The sequence below is a fragment of the Strix uralensis genome, chromosome 2, assembly GCF_047716275.1.
Source record: "Strix uralensis isolate ZFMK-TIS-50842 chromosome 2, bStrUra1, whole genome shotgun sequence".
In the NCBI taxonomy this organism is placed as follows: domain Eukaryota; kingdom Metazoa; phylum Chordata; class Aves; order Strigiformes; family Strigidae; genus Strix; species Strix uralensis.
Window position 1 is genome coordinate 21,178,478 of NC_133973.1, and position 27,972 is coordinate 21,206,449.

Sequence of the window (27,972 nt, forward strand, 5' to 3'; positions counted from 1 at the left end):
AGCGAATGTTCCCGTCCTCTGTCCATGCCCTGACGACTTGCACAGTCTCCCTCACTTTTATGCCAGGATTAGTACATTTGCAACTACTTGGAGAGTCAGATGAAGGAACTGATGCAGATGAAACTAATTTCTTTGCATTGCTGTGTTTCAATTCAGTAGTGTTTTGGACTCAGTTCTCTTTGTGGATCTACTTACAACCTACATTCCTTCACTGTATGTAACTATAACTGTTTTATACTTCATGCATATAAAAAAGCCATACTGCCCTCCCCTCACATCTTTAATCTGAAAATATTATATAACATGCATTACAGTTAATATCGGGAACAGAGTAGCTATAAGAGATAATCTACACCTTGTCTCATAAATAGAAATGAATACTAACATGAAGAAACAAATAAAATTGGCACACAACTTGAAACTTTCAGCATCTGGAAACAGGAGATATTGAAGATAAAGTTAATTAACTCAGTGAATTTGATAAATTTGACTGAAGTTTAAAGTTAAAGTTTCAGCTTTAGAACATACTTTAGACAGATCATAAATATACTATTAGTAATAGAGTTACTTAAGATAGATCATAAGATTACTAACATTTATAGGCTTATTACATATTTAATTTTGAACCGAAGTGGTCCAAAAGGATGTAAGGGGCTGGGGGTATGGGAGGAAAAAACTCAATATATGCAATCAGTCAATTAATTTATCAACTGGGAAAACGTATAATAAAATAATGAAGGGCATAGTGAAAACTATCCAGTTTCTCTTGAACTTGTGAAAAATCTGCTTCTATGAAATGATACTAAACATTCAACTGCAAAAAGGAGCCACTTTTCCAAGGCAGTGTTTAATTAATTTATGGAGTTACTGCTGTGAAAGTTCATTGAGACAAATATTAAAGCTTCTTTTTAAAAGGGTTGGATAAATTTGTGATGATAAACAACACTGGCAGCTTTGTAAGCAAAGACAATGATGTAAGAGTAATTAAATCTCATGCTTCAGAGTATAAGTAGAATCTTTCTACCCCAAGTACAGCATGGATATTATTGTTAATAACATTTTCTTCAGCACATAAATGTAAACTCATAGCTGAATTATGTTATCCGGCCCGCCTCTTAACCTATTTGCCACTGCCAAGGGCATGAGACTAGAGAAATCCATGGGTTGACCCAGTCTGGCAGTGCCTGTGTTACCATGTGAAGAGCTACAACGCCATCAGAAATGTAAATGCAGAACTAAGTTTCCCTTCAACTACTTACTACCAAATACCTTTCATCTAGTCTAACTCCAGAAGACTACACCATCATCAGTATTACCCACTTAATGCTAAGTCATTTGCAGTAAATAAAAGTGAGGATGACAAATTGGCCAATACAAGGAAATACAGACATGGAATTTTACATTTTCTGACTATCTTCTTGAAATTCCTATACTGTTGCTTATTTTTTGATAGTGTAACTGAGAAGAGACCAGAGAAAGAACATTATGCAAAAAGAGGAGTTGGAAAACATGGGAAATGTAAGTTGCATACTTAACATATACTTACACTTAACTGCTAAAAAGAATTACAATTGTTTAAAATGTGTTGGGGCACAGGCAGCATAACATGTATGCATTACTTCCTGTTGTAATATGACTATGCCTTCCTTTGTGCCCAAACACTTCAATAAACTAAAACTTTAGAAAACATGAATAAAAGCCATTGATCCAGCAAAAACAATATAAAGGAGGAAAAGTGGAAGGAAGCACACATTTGTGGAAAGCCATAAAAAAAAAAAAAATTGCACAAAATTCAACTGTTCTTTCATTATCCAGATATTTAGCAGAAAACTTACAGCTCTAGACAACACATTCCAGAATACTTCACAGTAAGTCTATCATGAAGACAAGAAAAGCCCACGGAAGATAGGTTTATTAGTGCATGTTTAGTTATAAACTATTGAAGGAGCACTTCAGAGTTTTATCAAAGAAATGTGATGTTAAATAGATCTACATCCTGATCACTTTTTGGCACCTATTTTCATATATATACACACCAAAATATAAACCAGAAAAAAGTATTAACACCTTTTTGGTAGAAGCAGTTTAGCAACATTGCTCAAAACCACAAAGACCTATAAATATACCTTCCCACAAACAACACACATCACTATTAAAAGGAAATGGTGAGTAAAATAACATTAAGCCAATAAAGCACGTGAAGTACAGGATCATGTCATATTTCCAGATGAAAATTTTTCATACTTTGCAACAGAGTAACTCAGAGGACAGTCTGCAAAGAACTGCAACCAAAAGGCAGCTAACCTACACCCGAAATCCAGGTGGCTGCATTATCAATTCTTTCCACACCGCCACTGGTAAGACACTCATCAGTAAGGAATCAAAGCTGAAAATCCCTAACTACTGAGGTGTCACTGGAATTTGTCAGTGAGGCTGCTGAGAATGGGCACACTGCTTCTGCTGCTTCTTTCTTTCCAGTCACTGCAAAGAGCAGTCAGGAGAAACCGAGCCATACTGCCCACTGCCCCTGTTCGTTTTTAGAGCAAGGGCACACGTTTCCTCAACCTCTCTCACACTCCTTTGCTCCCGCAAACAAGTGACAGCGGCAACACTGACTACAAACAGGTTGCAAAACCCCTATAACAAGGATGCAAGTAAATGCATTTCAAGTTAGATTCAATATTCTCACATGGCCCCAGGCTTTCAGGAGTTGCCATCTGCAGCCTCATCAGTATGATGTGCCTTTCTGAGTTACTTTGTCCACAGTTTCTGCACTCTATGAACAGAAGTTATATCTATATTCATAGTTCACATAGTAAAAAAAAATAAACAGCTTCTTCCTGTGCCAATTTTCAACTCAGCTACATAAAAAAGACAAAAGTAGAAAACTAAACTGAGAGCTTTCCTGAAAGAGCTCCCTATATTTTTTACTCATGAATTAAATCCAGTTATCTGCAATGAAAAAACCCCAAATCAAAAAACCTGACCTCCCTCTTATTGTTAACAGCTTTGTGCTATTAATGATAGACTTAATTAAAACAGATTAATAGTCATCCTATCCATTTGGGTTTAAGAGAGATCATCAGAATTATTAACAGGGCATGATTATAGAAGACAGTTGTCAGCAGTTACTTGGCTTTGTTCACTACATTTACCTGACTGCAGTTCATGAGCTCAGTCAAAGCATTTTCTGTTGTACCAGCTGATTATTTAATTTTATCCTAAGAATTCTAAATTTTTTTTAAAATACCAACACTTATTTTTAGTGCCTAAATTTAGTACACCTCTAACAACAGCTTCACAACTGAACATATTTTGACCAGGGGTTTACACCAGATGAGCTTCAGAGGTCTATCCCAACCTAAACTGTTCTATGACTCTGATTAAGTTCCTGTTATAATTCAAGACAATTTGTAGGCAGAGGTAAAAACTTTTATTAAATCAGTTGGTAGGCATGGAAAAAGTAACATTCATTTACCATAAAACAAAGAGTAGGAAATAAAAGTAGATTAGCAGAATGGGGGTAGCTCAGAGTTTCCATTCCATGCTTGCTGTTCCAAAGGCTGCGAGGGCTGTAAAAAGCCATTACCTGCGTGGAGTCAGCACAGTGTGGTGAACATCCAGGCTGCTGCTCTGTGGCTCAGCAGAAAATCCTGGCATCCATCCATCCTCACCTCAGCTTTATAATCCTTGTTAATATCTGAGCATTATTTCTCTCTTGCACTAAGTGTGATGGCAGACATGACAGCTTCAAGCCTGGCACCATAACACACAGGACTAGGAAGCTGCTCACTGGCTAAGAGCATTAGAGTCATCACTGAGGGCAGCTATAGCCTGGTTTCCTTTAATAAACTGTACATATATGCTATCATGGAATCTTTTGAAGGCTGAGGAGCTAGTCACCCCAGGCAATCATGACCTCAGAAATGTCATTATCATGATCTGCTCTTGCAGCAGATGTAAACCTTTCTCCATGAGGGTAGTCAAACGATGGAACAGGGTGCCAGAGAAACTGAGGAATCTCAGTTTCTTGGAGACTCTCAAAACTTGTTCAATTAAGGCCCATAGTAACCCCATCTAACATCAGATTTGCAACTGCTTTGCTGAGGAAGTTGATCACATGACCTCCAGAGTACCCTTCCAGCCTAAGTTACTCCACCATTAGCTACATGCAATAATCTCATCTTCAAGTCTGCAATTCCTAAACTTCAGCTGTATCTTGGGAATTTTATAAGAGATTATATGTTGGGTACATTGAAAGACTAAAAGGATTTTTAATCACAGTAGAAAAAGAATGTTTTATCTCACCATACAGTTACAGTTCTAATATTTACTAATTACCCTGATTCTTGAATCACCTAGAAAAAAGTTAAAGCCATCCCTGAATTATATTAGAAATTAAAGATATTACTCTTGATGAAATTAAGATTTGAATTGGCACAGAACCTTAAGTGGGGCTGGGTACAAAAGGAATCTTTTTTTTCCCTCTGGTTGTAAATTAAGAATTTTAAAAGAAGAAACTTTTACTCTTGCATTACAAACAGGTTACTAGACAGATGATATACAGTAGGAGACACTCTGAGTAGATTAGTAAGAGATAAGAAAGCTATTATCTCCATAAAGTTGCAAATATGTTCTCTATAGTTAAAACTTTAAAATTACTTATTCCTTTTACATAATATTGTAAACTAGTTTATGTTAAGGGTGATTTACAGGTACCAAGCAAACACTAAGGCATCCCAAACCCAGGAGTTTGGCAAAGTTTAAGAAACTATAGCAGTCTTGCAGTTCCCTCACCACCAAACTTTTCCTCAGATTACCAAAGTATAAAAGGGTACTAACAAGACTGTTTGGATTTTGTTAATGGAAGAGTCTGCTAGAGAGATGGTCAAACTTAGCCAGGAAGTTAGACTCATGGTCAAACTTAGCCAGGAAAGCTCTACAGCATACAGAGGCCTGAAACAGTTACAATCCATGACGTAGTAAATAACAAAGAAAACGGGGAAAAAAAGTTTACTTTCTTCCCCTCCTTTAACCGTTAAAAACTCTACTGTACTTTCACCACAGAAAGCACTCTCCACTGTTTCAAATGCTGGCTTAATCCATCCACACTATCTCAGATACACACAGAGATCAGCCTTCTCTTTCCAGACCAAGACTAGCACCAGAAGTCAAGAACACAACATTGCTTAACAGTGCCTTTTTATTAGCAATTTTGAAGGATGCTATTATGCTCATCATCAATTGCTTCAGTAATATATATAACACAGACTAATCAATTTATTTTTTTAGTGTTGCTGTCAATACATTTGCTAAAATTCATCAATGTACTTGATTTCCATAGCCACTTTTACGAGGTGTTTGTTATCCAACATGTCATGAATTCTCTCCCTTTTGCTCCACTTCTGTCTGAAAATACACCCTTCAGCCATAGTGACAATTCATGTTCTCTCTCTAATAAATAACATTCAAGTTTCTGACCTTCAGGGCTGCAAACTGTACATTGCATCATGCCACATGTTAGATTACAGGTGCTAAGACTGTGTTTGTCTTTCCATGTAATTGCAACTAAAAAAAAAAAAGTTACAATTTTAAAGGAATTTATAAGGGCAAGTACAAGAAGATCAATATTTTACATTTGAGGTTATTAAATTTCTACTAAAGATCCTATTCATCAAAAACATCTACACATGTATTCTTCCTATTTTTAATCTCTTAAGACATGTATGGCATTACACGAGTAAGTCAGAAAATCAAAGAAAAATATCCCTGCAAATGGCTATGGGTGGCAGTTTAACACTGGTATTGATTAAGCACCTCGAATATATTGGAACTTGACGGAAAAGTCTCCTGACCCTAGAAATCAATGCAAGATGAATTTGCTTAGACTTTTCTTCACAGACTAGGGAATTGAACTGTTGGGTGTAAGGACACACTCTCAGCTCTGCTGTGGGGAGGGAGCACTGCCCCTCATTCCCACAAAGCAGCTGGCTGACCGGCACCCAGCGCACCCTGACATGTCTTCAGGATTCTGCTTTGCGCTTCTCCTGCTTCTTACGCACCCCCATGTAGCACAGCTCTGGCTGCTGTGGAGCGAAGTTCTGGGTTTAGGCCCTTTTAGATCAGCAGTATGGAAAGACAGGAAAGGGGAGTGTTGTGCAATTATGCTACTTGAACTTAGTCACCTCACTGAGATGTCTGACTTCAAACAAAAAGGTATCTCAATCAGTGGAAAAACAGAGGGAGTCCAGAGCATTTAGGCTAGGCTTCCTCTCTGACTTGCCCTTTAGAGGAACCTGTCTCTCCCTCCATTTATTATGGAATCTCTTAAAACTGGTGCTTATGGGTAGGTGACATGGATATTTCCTGCACATACTTTTGGTGTTGTATTAAAGAAGTTTTTTTGAAGACTGTCGATAACAGTTTATGGGAAAGAAGAGAGAACTTACAAAAAAGTCTGTTGCTTTGCATCAGTACTACTGAAAATCTGACTGTACAAAACATACATGCATGCAGCTTAAGTGGATAGCTAAACTAGCTAAACTAGGCTGCAACTTTTTAATTATCTTTAGAGCAGCAACAAATGGTTGGACTGTACATTGAAATTTAGATGATCACTTCTATGAGCAAAACAGCAGATGGTAAGAGACTTACTATGGTTACAGACCTTACTGCATCGAGCATTATACAAATACTGGTACACACGCTACTTGTCCTAAGAACTGTTAAGCTGCTGGACAAGAGAACCAAGTCAGCAAGTAAGTTGCATAGGCCCTTAGCACATGTGCTGTGTGGCTTTACAAGAAAGGAGCAGAATACATGGCTGGGGCAATGAGAAAAGTATTTCTGAGAAAAGGAGGAGTGGATAACAGCAGAGGAATGCTACAAAGCAAAACAGGAGAAGAATAAAGGCAGAGGAAAGAACAACAAAAGGAAGGATAAAATAAGCAGGCTAAATTAAGCTGAGGCTATTCTGGTAAAAGGATTAGAATGACAAAAAGATTCAATTGTATTTGGATTCAATAGTGACAAAACAAATGAGAGGAAAAACCTTCCATGAAATCCTTGACTCTGGTTAGAGCAAACAATGCCTAGAAGCTCCCTTCATGCTGAAATGGCTATCTTCGTACCTATGATTATGAAAAGCGTGAGACTGACTCAAGAGAGACTTACTGTCTCTTCTTTATTCTTAGGAGGACAAGGCTGAGAAGGGTGGAAAACGGGGGTCAGAATAATATGAAATAGATCTCCACACAGTTTTTACTTAGCTTCCTGACAATGTCTTCAACTCTTATCAGAGGAAGCGAGGGCAATATCAAAGCATGAAAAGACTAATCATCTGTTCAAATATGACCTTTTCTGTGTGTTATTGCAGTGGTTTGGACATATTGTACAAATTAACTTACAGAACAGGGGTCATGATATTCTTGAAACTTCTGAGAAATTGTGTAAAAAAAATAAATACAAGTGTAAGTGGTGGTGATTTCCATATTTTCTAAATGAATTTTCACCTGACCAGTGTGCTACAGTCTAAAACCAACCATAGCTAGCATGTATTTGGTTAGTTAGGCTGCTACTACAAAGTTATCACAAGCAATAGACACTAGTTCAGCTCTAATACTAAAATTACTGAAATTCTCAGGCAGATCTTCATGCACTATTCCCCCCCCCCCCCCCCCCCCCCCCAAAAGAGGAATGTTGAGCAGAAACTGGGTAAAACTCAGGAAACAAAACTATATTCTACCTCTGTAGATGTTCTGTCTTATATAATAAATTGTTCCTGTAGTAGGGATTTAATCAGCTATTATTTAAAAAATAGTATTATATTACCTAGGAAATAATATAATAAAACTATGCAATAAACACCATAAGTAAGTAGCACACTACAAGGGGGGACTAGCAAGAACAACGTCCAGGTTTACTGGGGAAAAGGCAAAAGAATGACCACCTCTTTCTAAGAGGAAAGGGGAGAGGCCAGTCTTCCACTGGAAACACAACTGCATCAACATGTGCAAGGTGTGCTCATCAGCAGGAAAAGACAACTCTGGAAGAATACTCTCTTTTTCTGCTTATTTAAAAATATTTTGTTTAAGAAAAGTAGAAGGGTTTTGCTTCAGTGAGTTGCATATACATTCCATAATTTTACTCGATGTGCAACTCATTTTTATACCTCCATGTAATGAAAATTAAAAAAAATAAAATAAAATAACACAATCTCTGTTACAGATGAAACATTTTAGTTGCTCAAAATTTCGGTTTTGGGCAAAGTGAGAAATGGCTTTCATCCCATTCAAGTTCCTTTTTAAAATATTTTTATTCTTAGAGAAAAACCTGTTTTCAGAAAGGTTTAAAAGCAAGGGGATGAGGGAAGGGTATTGTTCCAGCTCAACTAAAACTAATAGGATTTTTCTGAGATAAATCTTCACAGTTGTTTTGCTGTACTAAGAAGTTTACATCACTTGGAAGCTTTAATCCACCTGATGACCGGAAACCATATGAACAGACTATTATGGAATATTATGGAGCCAAAATTAATAGCATTGACAAGAGCAATGTTCGCTTACTGATGGCACTGCAACTTGTCCTCAGCAGCACTTGTGCAGCCTCCTGTCAGGTTAGGAGGCAGCGGGAGCAAGTAGCACCTCCTTGCAAAGGTCTACACAGATGCAGCAAGATAGAAGTTGCTAGTCCCAGGATTAAGAACAGTTAAATAGAAGCACACCTCCATTTTGTTGGCCGTACTTTACTGCACAGCTAGCCTAAAGGTTAAAAATCAATACATGCATGAATAAACCTTAAGACTTTTTCCAAGTAGCACATAATGTAATTAAAAAAAACCCAACAACAACAAAAACAAAAAAACAACAAAAACCCCCCACACTCATCCTAGAAACACACAGCACTTTATATGGATTTTTAATTTAAACATTTGTTCTATCAAAAAAAAAAAAATACGCCAACAAAGCCCAAGATTATCAAACAGCTCTCCTTTCCTTTCAGCTGCTTTGTAAGGGTTTGTCAGTTTGTTATTGTATACTCACTCCTCTTTAGACTCCTACTTGTATTATTTAATTTTTCTGCTGGCCTGTAGATAACAAATCTGTTGTCAGCCTGTCTGTTTATGTCCAGCAGATAGACACAGGGAATAAAATGGTTAGAACAGAAGACAAAGGGCTATCCCTTTACTCCTGCCTGAGAAAAATCAGATTCACTAGAAGCTGAACCGAGCTATACCTCTTACAGTGGCAGCAGGTTGAAGAATACTTTCTATTTACAAATATTATGTGTAGCATAGAGGGACAGACATTGCATGACAGCTCTCTCTAGCCGTATGGTCTTTCAAATAAGATGTTGCACTTTGAGAAACATAATTTGCAGATTCTGATATTTTAAACAGACACAAGGAGGAAATAAAATATATGCATAGGAAAAAAAAAAGTCTATGGAACTAAAAATATCACACACACATCCCCCTTGAATATTTTGCATTTGGTTAAAGAGCATCTTCTTCAATGACTGCTTTGCAATGCATACAAGATGGAGACATCTGAAATCGCTTCTTTATAAAGAAGAGCAGATTGCCACACTTAGTAAAACCCATTGAACCTCCAGTGACTAAAACTCCAATGTATTCATTAAATATCACTAGAACTTTACAGGTGGAAGCTTCTCTGACTTCACCTGCAGCACTTAGCTGGCAAGATTAAATCAAAAGCTCACATAAATATGCTTACAGTGACATTCAGATCTGTGCTCTTCTATTAGTTTATTTCCCAGATTAATCAGCAGTTGCAATGTACTTCTGACACTTGCAAGAACACAACATATTATAATAACGCTGACCATGATTAGTATTTCTTCATGTGTACTTGCTATTAATGCAATTATTTATTAATGATAAACTTTTATGAAAAACACTATTTCATCTATGAACAGCTCTAAATGATTCCCATATTCAGTGGCAATTATTTATGATAATATGAAGAGTTATTTAATATCTGCACTTAGCCAACTCATTTTTGTAATACTCAATGCAAGGTACAAAAGAAGACACGCTGAATTTGTTAATTACACTGTTACCTAATTTGTTAACTACAATAACCAAAACATTAGTTAACAAAAAAAAATATTCAAAGCTGGTTTTAATCTGAGGAAAATAGTACATATTCACACACACTCTCATTGACAAATATCTACAAATCAAGTAACAGGTATAAGTAAGTGGCATAAATTAAGGGCCAGTCACAAAGGCACCAACAGATTATCTACCCAGAAAAAGAAACCCATCATAGGGCTAGCATTTTTCAGACCCTGAAGGTTTTGAATTTCAAGTAATTCTTACTTCCTTAAAACTGTATGATCTAGAATATATCTTCACCACTCTTAAGGGAGAAAACAAGGATATATTTCTGTTTCAATAGAGAGGGGAAAATTTATTATCTTCAGAATAACAATAGTCAGCAATATTTATGAAACCATCTTTTGGGCTGGAGAGAATACCAAGGACTTTTCATGAAAGAAAAATAAAAATAATTAATTGAGTAGCTATCATCACAATAAGTACTGAATTCCATCATTTCATTAGGTATCCTTTTCTGAAAGAGCAGAGAGTTCCCATCTCAGCAGAAAAATGTAAAAACATGTTATAAAAGAGGCATTACAGAGAAGCAATGTGAGGAAAGAAATAAAAACCACTGGAGTGCAAGAACCGTCAACAGCAAAACAGTAGCAGGAACATCAGCAAAGCACAATGTTAGTCAGAGAGGTTGTAGCCCACAGCCAGATGGAGGCCAAGAGAAGCAGCTTTCAAAGATAACAGCACAGAGGCATTCCAGAGGAGAAATGAATGCATGTCCCTCTCCTGTCTGATGGACAGAGGGGCTTGCACAGCTTTAGCTAGGAGCTTAAGAAACAGTACCTTAAACAGTGCTGATGCCACCTTAGCCCATGCACTGAGAGCCAAGAGAGGAGGAGCAAGACCTGCCATACAAAGTCCGATTGACACATAGCAAAACAATTTCTAGTCTGTGCTGAGAAAGCACTGGCAGAAGGAGCTAAACACCACTGGAGCTGAGCCCAGAAAGAAGTTGCTGAAAGCAGCCTGTGCCCAAGGTATCAGACTTAACAGCTGACATAGGAGAAGCAGTGAGCAACAATTCCCTGAAGTGGGAAAACCATTTGCTGCTGTCATCTGCAAGGCATGGGACCCAGTTGTCCCACTGTGCCACAAAAGCAAACCAAAGACCAAAGGACGGGCTGAGAACAAGGAATCACGGACAACTTGAGACCAGTAAGGATCCACCAAAGTTCCATCTAAAAGTATCATCTAAAGTTCTCTCTTCATTTATGAGGTTGGACAGTAGACAGTAGGGCACGAGATACAAAGGACTCAGGGCTGAGTCCTTAACAGAGGAAGTCCTTGAGAAGAGACAGAAAATATTAAAGGCTTATCCTCCAGAGAAACCGACAAATTCATCAAGGAAAACCTTTTTTTGCTGAAACTGTCATAACTTATCATGTCATACAGACGATCTGACAATTCATATTTATATAAAAAGATGTAAACAATTTAGCCCCTTTGTTATAAGTATTTCAAAGACAAGTTTGGAGGTTTTTTTTCCCCTCTCTTGCTAGATTATGGTAGTCTCAGCCCTACTGATACTAAAATTCCAGAGCTGTCTGTTGTACAAAATGGCCGGAGAGTTGGATCAAAAAGACACATTAGACTTTATGGCTCTCACATTAAGTCTTGCCAGATGTGCTCAGCAGAGAGTATCACAGACAGCAAAATAGGGCATGAGAGACTTTGTACCAAATTCACATCAATCACTCTCTCCCTAAATCTTCCATCTAGCTCAGATCTGCTGAAATCTGTGCTCAGCTACACTGGGCGTTTACACTACTTGGGAGTTTGTGGGTGTCCAACAATGACTCCGCCATGTAATAAAGGGGAGACCTCTGTTGACCAGATTTCATCACTGTCTGGATTCTTACATGACATTTTTGGCCTTATTTCAATATCTCCTAAGAATAAAATAATTTTTTAAAAGTTTGTTTCATTCCTTAGTCCTTTGTTCCAAACTGATTTTCAGTGTATTAAATATGAAAAATAGTTGCTCTGTATCACTGAAAATAGGACACTGAGAATTTAGACAGGAAATTTTATGAGTCTTATGAAAGGCAGGATATTAATCAATATAATGATGACATTTATTCAAACAAATGACCATAATACAAGGCAAATGTATTAGCCACCCCAATGAGTAAGATGAAGGACACCATCGACTAACCAAAGATACATTTTGTTGTTAAATATGATTGCAGGATCAATTGTTCTCAAAGACGACGACAAAGGAAGAGATTTTCCAGATTCTGACACTATGAACAGCTTTTATACCCAGTGTCTGAAGAATGGATGTGGTGGGTTGACCCCAACCAGCACCTAAGTCCCCATCCAGTCTCTCACTCACTCTTCCCCAGATGGGGGAGACAAAAGGAAGGGCAAAAGCAAGGAAAAAAAAGTGAGTTGAGATAAAGAAATTTTAATAAGTAGTAAAAAAAAAAACCCCACCTAACCAAACCAAAAAACTCCAAGTGAATCAAAGAAAAGTGAAAAAAAAAACAAAACCAAAAACAACCCCCCCCCAAAAAAACCAAAAAACCCCAAGTGGTGCAAGGGGCAATCACTGACCACCTTCCACCAGCAGACCAATGCCCAGGCACTCTCTGAACAATGGTTACCTTGGAATAAACTCACACACACCCCTCCCCACTCCCCGCCCAGTTTTATTGCTGAGCATGACACTATATTGGATGGAATATCTATTTGGTCAATTTGGGTCAGCTATTCATGGAGGGGCAGAGTGAGAAACAGAGAAGGCCTTAATGCTGTGCGAGCACTGCTCACAAGCAACCAACACACTCGCGTGTTATCAACACTGTTTTGGTCACAAATCTAAGACACAGTACCATACAGGCTGCTATGAAGAAAATGAACTCCAGCCCAACCAGACCCAGTACAAGGGATTAAAGACCCTATCTATATTCAAATTATAAATATTTTGTCAGGAGAAAAGTGAAATGAACTATGAATACCTAAAACTGATAAAATATCAGAGCCTTAACAGCTAGGCACCAGTGAAAATGCTGTATTAATAAAATGACAGCAAGTAATTAACAGCTGGGAAAGATATTTCATTGGGTAAAATTTACCAAGGGAACAGGCTATGGTAGGAGGATCTCTGTTTTGTAGAACAGGTAAATTCTCATAGTTCCACCCCAAAAATTCTGAAGGTAAACCACAGTGTCCATTTTCTGGAATGTTTGCTACAGTAAAATTAGGAGAAAACCCAAGTTTACTCATTACTGGAAAAGAGGTGAAAGATTATGGTACACAAATTGCAAGTCGAATTTCTTGTTGACTTTGCTTTTACTCATACAATGCAAAGAGAAGGAAGATGAGAATACAATAGAAATTCATGGTAGCAGTAGTTTACTACTTCACAAGTTAGTCACTACTGTATATATCCCATACTAGTAAGAAATATGAGATGGTGATGGGATAATTACATAAAATTTCTCTTTACATTTGAAGTTGAAATGTGATTTCCATGAAGTCAGAGATCGAAGATACAAAGGTCCAAAATCACTTTGTTATCTTTCAACACCAGTGCACCGTGCTAAGTGAAAAGCCATCTGATCAGTGGAAAGAGAGATCATAACAGTCTGCTCCCTGAAGACTGTCAGGCTCAGAATATGAATTCTACTGTTTGCTTTGCCACTCAGTGACATGAGGAAACCAGAAAGAATGACCTTTATCCAATGGCAATATCTACACTCTACTTGCAACACACCTTAACACAGAAACTTCTCTTTCCGGCAATGCCTCCTTCTGGGTGTAAGGAATCAATTCTAATCTTACTAGATTCTAATCTTAATCTCATAGTTAGGCTGCCTATTTCTTTATTCAAGATGTCACATAATTTTGCTTCTGATTGCAGCTCCTTACTCAACTCTTCCCAATATCTTCTGCCTACAGGATTCCATTATTCCCTTCTACACTTTCTTCTATTTTTGCCTACACCAGTACTCCTGCCCCTCGGCATCACCTAGCTACACAGCCCTTTAAACTTTTCATTAAACCAAACCTTTGTGAGACCTGCCAAAGAATTACATAATGTCTCTTTTAGCAACTGATACCTGTCATCTTCCTGGTCACCAAAAATTTTTGTTGCTATTGATTCTTCTTCCAGTACCAGGTCAGACAAAAAAGAGAATTTTCTCCATATGTAATTCTGGTACACCAGCAACAGCAACAAGCCAGCAGTTGCAACAGCCTGCATAGAATTTTACTGTGTATAAAATATATTACAGGTTTATAGTTAATCAAAAGGTGATATTAAATGGCTTCTGGAAAGGGATCCTTACTTATAATATGTAATTGATTATTTTTTTTCCTGAAGTAGACCCTAGATTCAAAGCAGATTTTAATAATACCATAAAATCTTTGACAACTATTTGCACAGGATAACCACAGGATTTAACACAGATTGTAATATTATAATGTGCTATGAATTATCTGAATTTTTCCTCAGTAAACTGACTACTGATGCAAGAGCTCAAATCACTTTATAGTTCATTCTGTAAAACATCCCTTAGAATACCATTACCATCACGACCTAAATAAGTTTGCAATTAACAAATTTTTAAAAAATTATTTCTACAGGGTGTTACAAGACGATTTTTGAGAAAAAAAATACAGTTAACCACCGATATTCTCAGAATTCTAGTCAAGAAAATTCAAACTAATTTGTACTGGCACTGCCATCTATGGTAGATACTAGGAAACCCAATTAGATTTCAAGAAATAAATTCCCTCTCCACCAAAGAGCCGATTTGATTGCTCTCTTCATACTGCATTAGGTAATGTTTTTGCTAATAGCTGTAAGAACTCTGGATTGAAAAACATCAGGTGGACTTGTTAGAGCATCTACAGAAAAGTTTGCTTTCTCTCTCTGACATCAAAATCGACAGATATCAGATTTTTCTGAGTAAGCCTGACATTCCTGCTCAGGCATCCAGGGCAAACTTTTCAATAAAAAATACACTGATTGAGAATACCCTCAGGAAAAAAATATTTATGAGTGACAGGAAGCCAACTGCTGAAAACATATATTGCTCGCTCGCTCTCATCTATATACAAACACTTCAGAAGCTAGAGAGAAGCTATAAAACCCAGTTTGGGTATTAATTTCCTGTTTTCTTCTGAAAACTGACTCCTCATAGCAAGTATAAAATAACAAGTAGCATATCTTTTTCTACTTGCCCTATGGTAGCCAGCATATGGGGTCCTGGCCAGGCTTGGGCCGAAGGGGACACACACTATCACACCTGCTACTTGCCCACTAAACAAAGGGCGTGTTTTGCATTCTTCAGTGGCCTTGTTCTGAAGTCCAACAAATCTCAGAAGCATTATGTTTATAACAAAATTCTTTGAAATTCATATTCAGAACTAAACAAGGACTTCCACAGTAAACATTTTTATTATCTGAAAGTTTCAGTAGCCAGTATGAACTTTCACTAACTGAAATTAGGAATATTTAGCTGTAACACTTTCAGAGTAAAATACATTTTCATGAACTCCTAGAGGTATGAATCATAGCTCTGCTCTTTGTTTTTCTCCTCTAAGTTGGAGAAAATAATTTTCTTGGAGCAGATCCGTTTTGCCCAATGACAGAGAAAAATCTAAATGTGGGCAAAGGAATCAGGCAAATATTCAACCTCCCTTTTCAGTGCAGTGGAACAGCAAACCACTGCAGTTACAGCAGTGGTTCAGGTCTCCATCCCCTACCAACAGAGCAGCACTGCCGTGCTCAGGCTTGGAACCACTGGCATTCAGCAACGGTCTGTATGCGAGATTGCTCTCCCTGTGTTAAGTGAAGGAAACTGGAAAAGGCATTTAAATTAATTTTACGAGATATCTTAATCACACTGTTCTTATTAATAAAAAAAATAGGGGTTTCACTGATGGAAGGAAAAGCTCTGACATTTCCAGTGCCAGTAAGAACAACCAGACATCATCAGAAAATTATGACTTGCCCCAAGACAGTATTAGATTATGTAGTAATTTTCATGCTCACGAATCAAACTTAATTTGCAAATGGAGGAACAAATTAAAAAAACCACCATAAAACCAGGAATCTTGGTTACCAGACAATATGATAATGGTGACCCTAAACTGCTGAACGAGTTGGAAAGCAAAACACCACATTTAAGAAAGGGTGAGGTTCTTAGTAGGAATAGCGTCTCAGAAATAGGTTTTGACCATTTTATAGAAATAAGAAAAACTCACAAATATTTACTATTAGCATAGTAAGCCAAGCAATGACTTCAACACCACCAAATCTGCCCCAGCAACTCTGATGCAAAATCACGTGCTGTCAAAATCTCAGGTAAACCACCCTCGATGCAGTTATCTTATGTGAAAAGGCATTCTCAGTTCTAAAAGCAGGAGTTCCAGAACTGGGCTTACATAATGCCAGTTGTATTGGGGTGGTGGGAAATATTTATCATAATCAAATTTGATAAAATCATACCTGTTGTCTTTTCTGACAAGTGTTTTGGACACATTAACACAAGGTATTCAATTAAGTGTATATTAAAAATTCAATCATTGTCATATTTCAAAGTACTTCTTGCTGACATAAGAACTACGGACATTTTACATTTATCCACTATTTCAGTTTTGTCTTCTAAAATTGTCACTTTTTAATATCTGAGGCATGCTGAAACATTCAAATTTATGAGGAAAGTCTTAGACCTGAAAAGTTGTTATTTTTGTGTACAGACTTTGTCTTTTGAACATGACAGACTTTTTACACATCTATGCCATATATATATATATATATGTTTCCCTATTGTAAAGACTAGCAGTTACTATATTTTAAGAGTTTTCAGAATAGTGGGTGGTAAATTCGCAGCAGGACCCTCACAGAATACTTTGTAAAACAAATTCTAGAGCTCATTATTATTGAGGGTTTTTTTCTGAACAAAGTCTATTAAAAAGTGAATAGAAAAACAACAGATGAAAACGTCTTATTTTTTAAGTTTACACAAATTTTATTTAAAACATATTAGACAGACATGCATAAATTGGCAAACCTTTGTGAAACTGGATGTTAAAAGGTTGTTTAAAACACTAACAGGAGAACAAGCAAATTTCTTATTAGTCATAGTCATTTAGAGACATCTTTTAATTATATAAGCAAGATTCTTTACAGCAGTGAGAAGGGCTATGTATAAAATATGGTGCTAATAAAAGTAATTATGGAAATTTGTTAGAGGAATATAATATTAAATTTAGAAAAATCCTTTTGCTTCCTGAATTTAGGAAAAAAAAAAAAAAAAAAGAGTAACTTTGTGGCTACATTCTGCAACATATTTAAAAACTATGTATTGTTTTAAAAACATGAAAGACCTTCCTTATTCCACGGAAAATTTAATTACTTTCTTGACAGGGCCTTCATTCCCTACACATTTGTTCTTACTTTGAAGAATGCAGAGGGCCACTGAAGAGCTCTAATTTCAGTCTCTGGAAAAGTATATTTTATATCTGCAGTCTTCACAGAAAGTACTCTCAGGTAACTACTTTGTTTCTCTGTCCTTTAGCTCTCTCCTCTCAAACTTGTTCGTGCTTTCAAACTTTCTAAAGAACAAATTCAAAACATTCTTAATTGCACTGACTTAATCAACTACTACCCTTTCCCATTTTGTTTTAATTCCAGCTATGGCACTTTCCTCCAAGTTTTTGAAGTCTAGCTAATCTAAATTCCAGATTTTTTTTTTTAAACCTTGTGCCCCCCCGTGTTTTTCAAAGGCCTAATTTCTTTCTGTGTTCTAATTTTTCTTTCGGTGATGTTCAGCAGAGCCTCCTCATTTCAGCCCAGCTCTCTGCAAGATTCCTCAAGACCGCTGTAGGTCTCCTAACTGCACAATCCCATCCATGAACTCAAATAACATATATTCATATAATATCTCTAAGCTCCTATCTCACCAATCTACCTCTTTATTCTAGTTCTCTTCTACCATGCACAAATTAAATTTCATTAGCCTCTTCCTCTGGCCTTTACCTATGGATGTCTTGGATGCATCTCATATATATTATGGCTCAATTGAGGCTCTTCATTCTGTACTCTCCCTTTTTTCCCCCCTACTCTCTGCTTTTTAAAATCTCTTTCATGACTACCACCTATAGTAATAACCATTTGCAGGTCTGCCTTCTAAACTTGACTTAAATCACTATAGTGATTATACCCTCTGCTAAGTCCTTCACCTTGTTGGTCCACAAATGCCTTTTGAATAGCATCTCTAAAATATAGCTCTTCTCATCTTTTTATACAGACAAAAAAGCTCATCCCGGCTTCTGCATGGCAGTATTCCTTGTTTTGGCCTAGATATGTGCCATTTTTCACAGCTCAAATCCATTCCAAATGTGGCTACCACCAAAGCAAAGGTTTATCAGCACAGATAAGGATACTGCAGTACCCCATTAGCAATGGCTGCTACAATATGAATCCTCTGGATCATCTCAGGGATGCAGCACACTGTTGAACAACTTAAAAATGCTTCCATCCCTTTCACTCTGAACCCCAGTACAACTATGTAAAACCCTAAGGAAGCTCACCTGTACTCCATCTGTGCTCTTCTAAAGCCATTTGCATGATTTTCTTTATTACATAAATATAAGCTTTATTTATTTCCACAGCCCTCTTTGTCCTCCCCCATTGTCTACCTCAGTGTTAAGATACCAATTTCTACTTCTTCACTCAGGCTGGAAGCCTCCAAAGCCCATTTAATGGAGGAGACAAGCTCTACAAGCTGGCAAACCTAAAGTGTTAGTCTTTTGGAACAGCTTTTTGAAATTCACCTTCCTCGTGCTGTCAGAATCACAACAAAGACTGTTGCAACACTGAAACTACAGCCCACTGTGCCAGCCAGGATTGTGACACCATCTTTCTGCATTCTATTCCTCTGATTTTGGTTTTTTTTGCTTTATAGTTAGCTTTTCTAGTCTTACAAGACATGGACCTTCTTTTACCTCTGAGTTTTTAGATCGAGTAGTACAGCATGGCTTTATCACTTATGCAGTGAGTGAATGAAAAATACTAATGTAAATGAATTATAAATAAAAACCTTACTGTGACTATACCTTTTTTAATAGCAATAAAAGATACAGCTAGTCTGGAAAACAGCTAGACCATGACTTATATTTTACAACCACGTTTTAAAAAAAGAAAAGCTTATCAAAATCCTAGATACATCTGTACTAGAAAGAGCTGGGGGAGGGCAGGAAGGGGCATCAAGGGAAGAGTTTCTTAAAATCAACATTATTCTGTAGCAAAATGGTTTTTAAACATTTTCGTTTAAGTCTAGCTGACAATGTACTCAACAGTTAATATTTATGCTTATATGAGAACTTTCTATCCCAAGAAAAAAAATTCTTCATAATATATTTTATATTCTGGTCTCTTGATTATTTAGACATTCAGCATCCATAAACAAGTAGTTTATCCATGAGATCAGCTATTTGATACCAAAATAAATGGACCCCTGAGAAATATCCTTCACAAAAAAATAATAAAAAAGAAAGTTGATTAGTATGCTTATACTTGACTTAAAGCAAAGCAGACAAATTGTGTAAGAACAGAAATGTCTCTGAAGGCCTCAGATTCTGCAATCATATGGATAAATGCAACATTGTGTATTGGTAACTTTGCTGCTTCATAAAGTACTGTCCATTAAGATGCAAGCCTGTGTCTAGTATCAGTGACAAAGGCATTATTTCAAATGAGGTGACTGGAAAGAAATGAAAATAACACAGAGGCTTAAAACAGTAAAGGACAAATTATTTCATAAGCCATTGTCAAAATAGTTCTTCATAATATATCAAACCACAGTTTTCAGCTGGCTAATACTATCCTTTTATACGTCTAACTATATACAGAGATATAAAAACATGTCTACTTTAGCCAAACTACTTATCAAGTCACAGTCATTTAAAACAGCAAACATGCAAAGACCTTGCAGCATGCTTACCCTTTCAGCTTGTCCTAACTCTGCAGCCCAGAGTTTTCTATACCAAATAGGACATGGCTTTGCTTTCAAAAGGTACCCTTACTGATTCTTTTCACTTTTCCACGGATTTGCTGCTAGAATTTATAACTAGCACTTCAAGCCTTTTCTCCCCCTCATCCGAACTGGTTTAACTTCTTTATGATGGCAGATAATTGTTTTGGCCTTAGGCAAGGAATGTGCTCTCTGCTTAGGAAGATGGCTGCACAGCATCTTTATAAAGGAGCCAAATGAGAAAAAATGAGATAGTTGCAGAACATTACAGTTCTTTATCTTATCAATTATTGAAAAAATACTTTTTTTATTTAAGGTGGTAAGAACACTAATAAGAGGTCAAAATACAACACTAGGCTCATGATGTTAATTGTGATAAGAGTCATGATGAACAACAATTCAAAATAAACATTTAATGAACTTAATGAACATAGCAAGACTATGATTGAACTAAAACTACAGAAAAAGCATTGCTATTGAAAGAATAAAGCAGAAATGAATCCAAGTACTTAAAAAACTGAGGGAAGTCCATCTTCTGTAGAATCTATATCCACTTTACTGAACCATAAATATATCTTATTTTTACTGTAATGACTATAATCTGAGATGTTACAGGAAGAAAGAAGTTTGTAACACATATAATGTGCATCTATACTTAAATGGCATTATTCATTAACAGGGACAATAGTCAAATTGATTCTCAAAGTTCTGTGTATCTGAAATGGTAGGCTCAAAGATTTTTCAACATAAGTGAGGACATATCATATAATTTCCCACCTAGATGTAACGAAGAGAAGAAGCAGGTGCTTAAAACCTTCTTTCACAAATAAAACCGGAAGTGGATTTTTCAACGGGTAGAAGTGTGGGGGCCTCTGTATACAGAACTGTATAGTTCTTTATTTTGGTTCCTGTTTCTCTTTTTAATATGATATCAATAATTATCAGATAAGATGGACTTTTTTTCTGGTGTTGAACCCAGAATGAGGAAGAGAAAATGCTGATTACAAAGCTAACATTCAGAAATAGAAATTCCCTGAAAGACTTAGAGCACTGGAAAAGAAACAGAGGCAAATATACTCCTTTTCATCACCTTAAGCAGTCCTATCATTACATCTATAATTCTTTTTCCTATTTCCTGTAAAAGTCTTCACCTCCCACTGACAGCAAATATCATTACAGGAATACTTGGGGGAAATCTCTCCACTGATACTAATGTTTTCATTCTGTAGTGGAAGCACCAAAACCTAAACTTTACCATGTTAGAACACATACAGCCTTTAAGTTTCCTCTATTTTGATTATTTTGCTGTTCCTTTTTTTGCTCTATTCACTGAATACTTACAGCCCTTAAAGTTACTAAAGAAAAAAAAAAAATTTTGAATTCACTAATAATCATAGCACTACCATAGATTCTCAAATTTATTTCCCAGTTTGTTAAAAAGTACTTATAGATACTGATGCTCATGAAAACATTAGTTAAAAATTCATATTATTGTCAAATGCTTTAAACAGATGAGGCTATTCTTAAATCTCTCTTAAGTGCTTAAAAGCCTGCCATTTTTGCTGGTGTGTTTTCTATGTTTTTAAAGCGTAAGTTATTAAATCTAAAAGATGGATACTTGATTTTACACATAATAGAATCCAAACTGCTTATTGTTAACACCAGCTCTTCTTCCAACATCCTTTCCTCCTGTAGAGGCAAACCCAGAAACACCACACTGGCAGCAGCTGAGGAAGAAAACATGAGCTACCCTTTGGAGGCTTCTGCTGGCAGCTGACTGCTTGATCTATTTCCCACTAGTGTTGAGAGAACAATATGGCAGCAACATAACAAAAAAATCTAAAACATGGCTTTGCTGACATTTCCTACTTTGTATTCAGTTTGGAAATTAGAATTTTTTCCAGGGAAATTTGGTTAACAAATTTCAGACTGGTATTTAAACAAGTATCTCTCTCTTTAGCTCTTGAGAAAGAGACAGATGCACAGAATTCATACACTTCAAAATTCAGATATCTTCTCAATCACATACATCAGAACTATAATATGCCTAGAGTATTTTAATTAAGAAGAGTTTACAAAGTTTTCATTAATTTCCTGAATGACTACATGGTAGCTCTAGTATTTAATAAAGGTATGCAATAAAATCCAAGTGGCTGACATATAAACCTCCAGAGGCAGTACTAACCTGAGGCTGGCAAGGATCTTCTCTTCTGCTTTGGTTGAATGACCTTTTACTTGACCTACAAGCATGACTATTGCTAAAGAATATCAATGAGAAGTGCAAGTAGCCAACTCTCTACTACACAGGTTCCCTGGACAGTGGCTGGTATGGAAGGTAATACTAAAACCAAAATTTGGGCTTTGCTTTCTGAATATCTGCATTTGCTCTTCCTAAAAATTGACAGATTTATCCCCTTCTGCCTTATTTCCTCCTCCCCCCAAGGTCTTCTCTTTTGAAGTTAGGCTCTTCTAAAACTACCGCACAGAGAAACAAAATATTGACATGGCTGCCTGATTGCTGTGGAATTACTCCACAGAGGAGAATTCTGAATTAACATGCAACATCATTTTAGCTTTAACATTTTGTGGTTCAGTCACTAGACCTTGCAGTTTATTGCGCCTGTGAACTGCATTTGCTTCTGCCAGAAAATAACCTTCTATTTAAGGCACTCGAGGTTGGGAAAAAAATTATCCTCAAACAGATTTCATTAATTCAGGCAAGAGAAAGTTAATATCCCATGACACAACTGATTTGTTTGTAGGGGTGTTAAATGCATCATTTCCCTAATAAACTAAACCACCAGAGGAATGTGTAGAAGTTGGTGTTCCTTCCCTCAACTCATAAAAAAGCAGCAGTGTCTGCCAGGTAAACTCTGAGGAAAAGTACTGAATGGATCACACGCTGATAAGCATTTCTAAAAGAGGTAAATGGATTTAGATACTTACCTCAATAGTCGGAAGAGAATATTCCATTTGAATTCTTTTGAGTGGTCTCTTTCCCGGGATCCAGAAGCATCCCAAACATGTATTCACTAATTTACTATAATGTAATAGTACTTTAATGGTGCCCTTAAATGAAAACCCTATTTCACCAGAGCATTACCTACATTACAGTCTGAGCATCCAGACTTAGAACTCCAAGTCCCTGCATTTCCATGTTTATGGGTATCACTTTACAAATAATGGTTTTCACTTTTGTTGATCTTTGTTGATCTTTATGAAGTTCCAATTTATCATCTAATCAATACTAAAAAGAAAACAAAACCAGCTATCTGAACACCACAGATAGATGACATGATTAATTCAGCTTTCACAATAGATAGGTTCTGGAATGGATATAACTGATAACATTTGCAGAAAAGAATACACACTTATTTGCGTAAATGAAATGAGAGGCATGTCCTCTCAGCTTCACAACCCCACAGTAAAACAGATTAGGGTCTTACTCCACAAAGACTTCAATTAAAGAAATGTGTCCCATCCTACATACCACAGATCAACTCACTTTTGAACTACCCTTGTTGTCTAAGAGGGGTTTGAAATCCTGCAAAGATTTCAAAGGTTCCCAAACTCCTCCTATTTGTATCTTAAATTCCGTTAGAGCTGATTGTTAGCCTTCTGGTATGAAAGGCCAAACATATTTTTTGAAAATAAGCAAAAAAACCCCACAAACCAAAAAACTCCCAGACTACATACTTCCATGTTGCTTTCCAAGACCACTGTCCTTAGTCCTTTTAATTTAAACAGCACATTCTCATGATGGAAAGATCACAGTCCTTCAGAAAGCTGAATAAATATAAGATGAAAGCTAAATATTTTTGACATGTCAAGATAGATTTGAAACATATCATTAAGCAAGACAATTGCCTAATAGATCACCATAAATTTTAACATTGTCACTCAGAAAAATCTCTGTATACATCAGCAGGGGAAATATCAAGCTTTCTGTTTTCATTTGTCTTTTCTAGGGAAATATGGATGTAAAACCAATCAGCCCTCCTACAGTCTTCTGCAGTCACTTGTTCTCTACTGAATAAAGAACCAAACAAGACCCCTAGATTTTACTGAACAACAGCTGAAATACAAATCTAGTTGCCTAGCCAACTCACACAAGTATGTTTTGCTACAAATGCCTGTGAAGACCAAAATCTTGTGACCGTATATGTTCTTACATCATCTCTCAGAGGAACACAGGACTGGTCTCAAAGAAACTTGAGACATTTTTACCAAAGAATTTTGTATTAGGTAAGACTTGGAAATTGTTAGGATTCAGAGACCAGAATGGGCATATTACATCAAAGTCAAGGGACTTTTATCCATAAGATTATTAAATTCCACATGTCTAGACTCCTGGACCAACGTGCATAATAATAATCTGTAAATTTTAGGGAGCTGGACTGGAAGTGCTTACAAGTGCAGCAACAGAAAGCCAGATGCATAAAAGACTAAGTAAAAAGATCAGAAACATTCCCACTCATTCCAGTTTAGTTGGTGCTTCACAGACGCTTCATATGGAATTTTTGCGTGACTTGCAAGACAAAGTCAGCACAGTTTACTCCCACCAGCATCACCAGATACATCACTAGCAGCAGCAGCAGATGCCCAACTTTAACTGTGAACAAGGGAGGCTTTCCTCAAGTGTGTCAAAATCTTCTTCAGTGGGCCAGTCTCATCTCAGTGCTGAGACCTCCACAGACAGTGCTGATACCGTGTCCAGATGCACAGGAATTCTGTAACTGCTCAGATGTCAGCTAGCACCCCTCACTGCACATGAGCAGAGGGGCATTTTAACCCCATATCATTTTTGCTCAAATGTTGGGAAGCTCTTTGCATAATACTGGTATTTCAGCCAAAATGCATAAGGTATTGTACAGCTACTTCTATTGCTGGATAGTTTGGTCAAGGAAGGAAGTACCAGCAACCTGGCTGCTCTGTGAATTCCTTTTGAACATTTAAAGCACTCCCATTACAATGCCCAAATCATTCACTCTCTCCAAAGGCTCTCAACTTGCAGCAAGGTTCATACAATAGTGATAATCCAGGAGAAATACAGCTATGCTTTCCATTAGGATCTTAAGCCATATGGCAGCAATTACTTCACCCAGGTCCAGTTCACACCACTTGTGAGAACTCAAGACTATCATCACACCTCATGTCCTGTGGGATGACAGGGATCACAATAAACAGTCTCTTGTGAAATAAAGAAGACATGATAGGACAACATTTTGCAGCAATAGCCTAACATCTAGTTCAATTCCCCTGTGGTGCAGCCAGGACAACCATAGCCACAGTATTACTTCCTAATGACTCTCTCTGATGAAGATGTGTATGTTAAGGTCAGATAGGGAAGGGTAAGCATCATAGTTCAGATGGGAGGTGGAGCAAATGAAAGAAGCACGTCACGTAAGGAAGCTAAATCCAGGCTCACGAGGTGTAAGATAGAGGAGGTGTGAGCATAATGGAGAATATAGCCATGTGAGTTGCTGTTTCAGTCCTCAAACTTGGCAGACCATGTATTTTCACCAAAATGGACAAATGTCATCATATTCAAGAGATCCAGAAATTTTTCCTTGTCATCCTGCAACTTAACTGAACCAACTGATTTTGGTATCTCATGACTGCAGGGACTAGACAGATGTTTGTATCCACATGTTGAACAAGCATTTTGTTTTAAAAATATGTATTTATATATACTTTATAAACACTAGCTGTGATCTTGCATCTAATTTTACTTTAGCTATGTTTGCTCTCCCTTCACCTAAATGACAATCAAAAGAATAAATTTATAAGCAGTATTGCAAACCAATACATATTTTGAAAGGGGCAAATTATTTAGGTTGAGTCATAACATAGTTGCCTATGAACAGTGTTTGACAGAATTGTATGATCCCCACGGCAGCAATCCAACTTTTAATACTGCTGTGTTACCAAAGCCATAAATATTTTTCTGACAGTGTCAGGTTTAACATTCAGCATTGCTATAATTTCTGCCCTAATCCATGAACAGTTTAAAGGATTTGTAGTCTCTTAATATTTCATCTGCTGCAATTACAGTTGTTTTAGTGTGCTATGTATGTTTCTGCAATACAGTAGGGTTCTTATTCTCCAGGAAAAAAAAAAAAAAACCTACAACAAAATACCTAATGTACTTTAAAGTGCAAATCAAAACTGCTACATAAATGAACATTAATTACAAGACTAACCTGCTCAAACAGAAAAGGACAATCAAAACTTGCAAAAAACAGTTCAGCTCCATGATTATTTCAAGAACCACTATATATCTGACAGACTAGTACACTACTACAACCTGAATACTGTGTAAAAATAATGGCAATTAAACAGGAAGAAACACATCAGACCAACAAGCTTAATTGAAAGTGAGGAGATGGAAAAATCCAATTAACTTTGCAAACTAGTTTTGCCTTCGTCAATTACCTTAATTGTACTAGTGGAGTACAGGTTACAATCTTCACTAACATTTGAATTGCAAGAACATGTCTGAAATCGCTGAAAAAACCCCACCTTCTGAATGCTTCTTAATTACGGCAACACACAGCATGAAGCAGCATCACATCTGTTGAGACACAATGCTTCTAAGGTTAAACTTTTTAAACTTTACCTACTTAGTCAACTGGTGTAAATATTGGAAAACTAGGATGTCATAAATTATTAGTATTTTAATGCAATACTTATAAGTAGAAGTTTGGTATTTCCCAAACCTTGGTTTGTTTACCTAAGAGTAATCTTATTTCACAAAGAATTCCCATTGAAACAACTGAACAGCCAGGGAAAAGGTAAAGGGATTTGCCATGGCACTACTGTAGCAGTAGCTGCCTGACTGGGGGTCAGCAAGAACAGATCAGATCTTTTTGCAAGTACAACTTCATGGCCACAGCTACAGCTGGTGCTAACAATGATTAATTTGTTGAAGGGTGACTCAGTTTACACCATGAAGTCCATACTGAAAACACTAGAATCAAAAAAAGTTGAAGACTCAGGAAAGGGACCTGGAACTGCCCATCCACATAACCTCTACCCCTATTTCAGAAGCTTGGCAAGATGTAACTTAGGGATGGGACATAAGAACTGCAGCCCAGTATTGAGGAAAAGATCCTAAAGCACAAACCAGTTAATTTCCTTCCAAATTCAAGTCCTGACAGTACCTACAGTTTCCTAACATTATCAATAAGAGAGATGCAGCTTTCCATCAACATTCTTATCCTCAAGGCCTGTGAAAGACTACTTCCTTTAAGCCAACAAATGAAAGAAACTTTTCACTTCTGTCATTTTGCAGAGGGTTGACCCTGGCCAGCAGCCAAACACCCTCTCTGCCTCTTGCAGGATGCCGAGAAAACAGAAGGCAGGCAAGAAGAGTCGTGGCTTGAGATAATGACAGTTTAATAGGGAAAGCAAAAGCTGCATGTGCAAGAAAAGCAAAATTCACTGCTTCCCATTGGCAGGCAGATGTCCAGCCACCTTCTAGGCAAGGAGGGCCTAGCAGCAGACATTAATGGCTGCTTGGGAAACAAACGCCATAACCCAGAATGCCCCCTCTTCTTCCTCCTTTCCCTGAACTTTTACGGATATCCCCTTGGTCAGCTGGTGTCAAGCTGTCCTGGCTGTGTCCCCTCCTAACCTCTCGCCCACCCCCAGCCTACCATCCTCCGTGGGGGTAGAAAAGAGGTGGCTTTGAGGCTAAGCAGCAGCCAAAACACCAGTGTGTTAACAACACTGGTTTAACCCCAAAGGCAAAGCACAGCGCCATACCGGCTGCTACCAAGAAAGTTAACTCCATCCCAGCCAGATCAAATTTAATGGAAAATGCAGTCATGACTCAAAAAACCAACC

The 27,972-nt window shown here is 37.2% G+C and overlaps 1 protein-coding gene across 5 annotated transcripts in view; it reads right to left on the reverse strand.

Moving 5' to 3' along the window:
* The window catches only part of CADM2 (cell adhesion molecule 2), a 691,822-nt gene that overhangs the window by 266,967 nt on the left and 396,883 nt on the right, over nt 1-27,972 (reverse strand). Inside the window, exon 1 of one of the 5 annotated variants that reach the window (XM_074857874.1) lies at nt 3,590-3,610. The exons of the other annotated variants lie outside the window; for them this stretch is intronic. The gene's annotated coding sequence lies outside the window, so the exon portion shown is untranslated. Of the gene's footprint in view, nt 1-3,589; nt 3,611-27,972 lie in introns of those variants that run through there. 5 annotated transcript variants of the gene reach the window in all.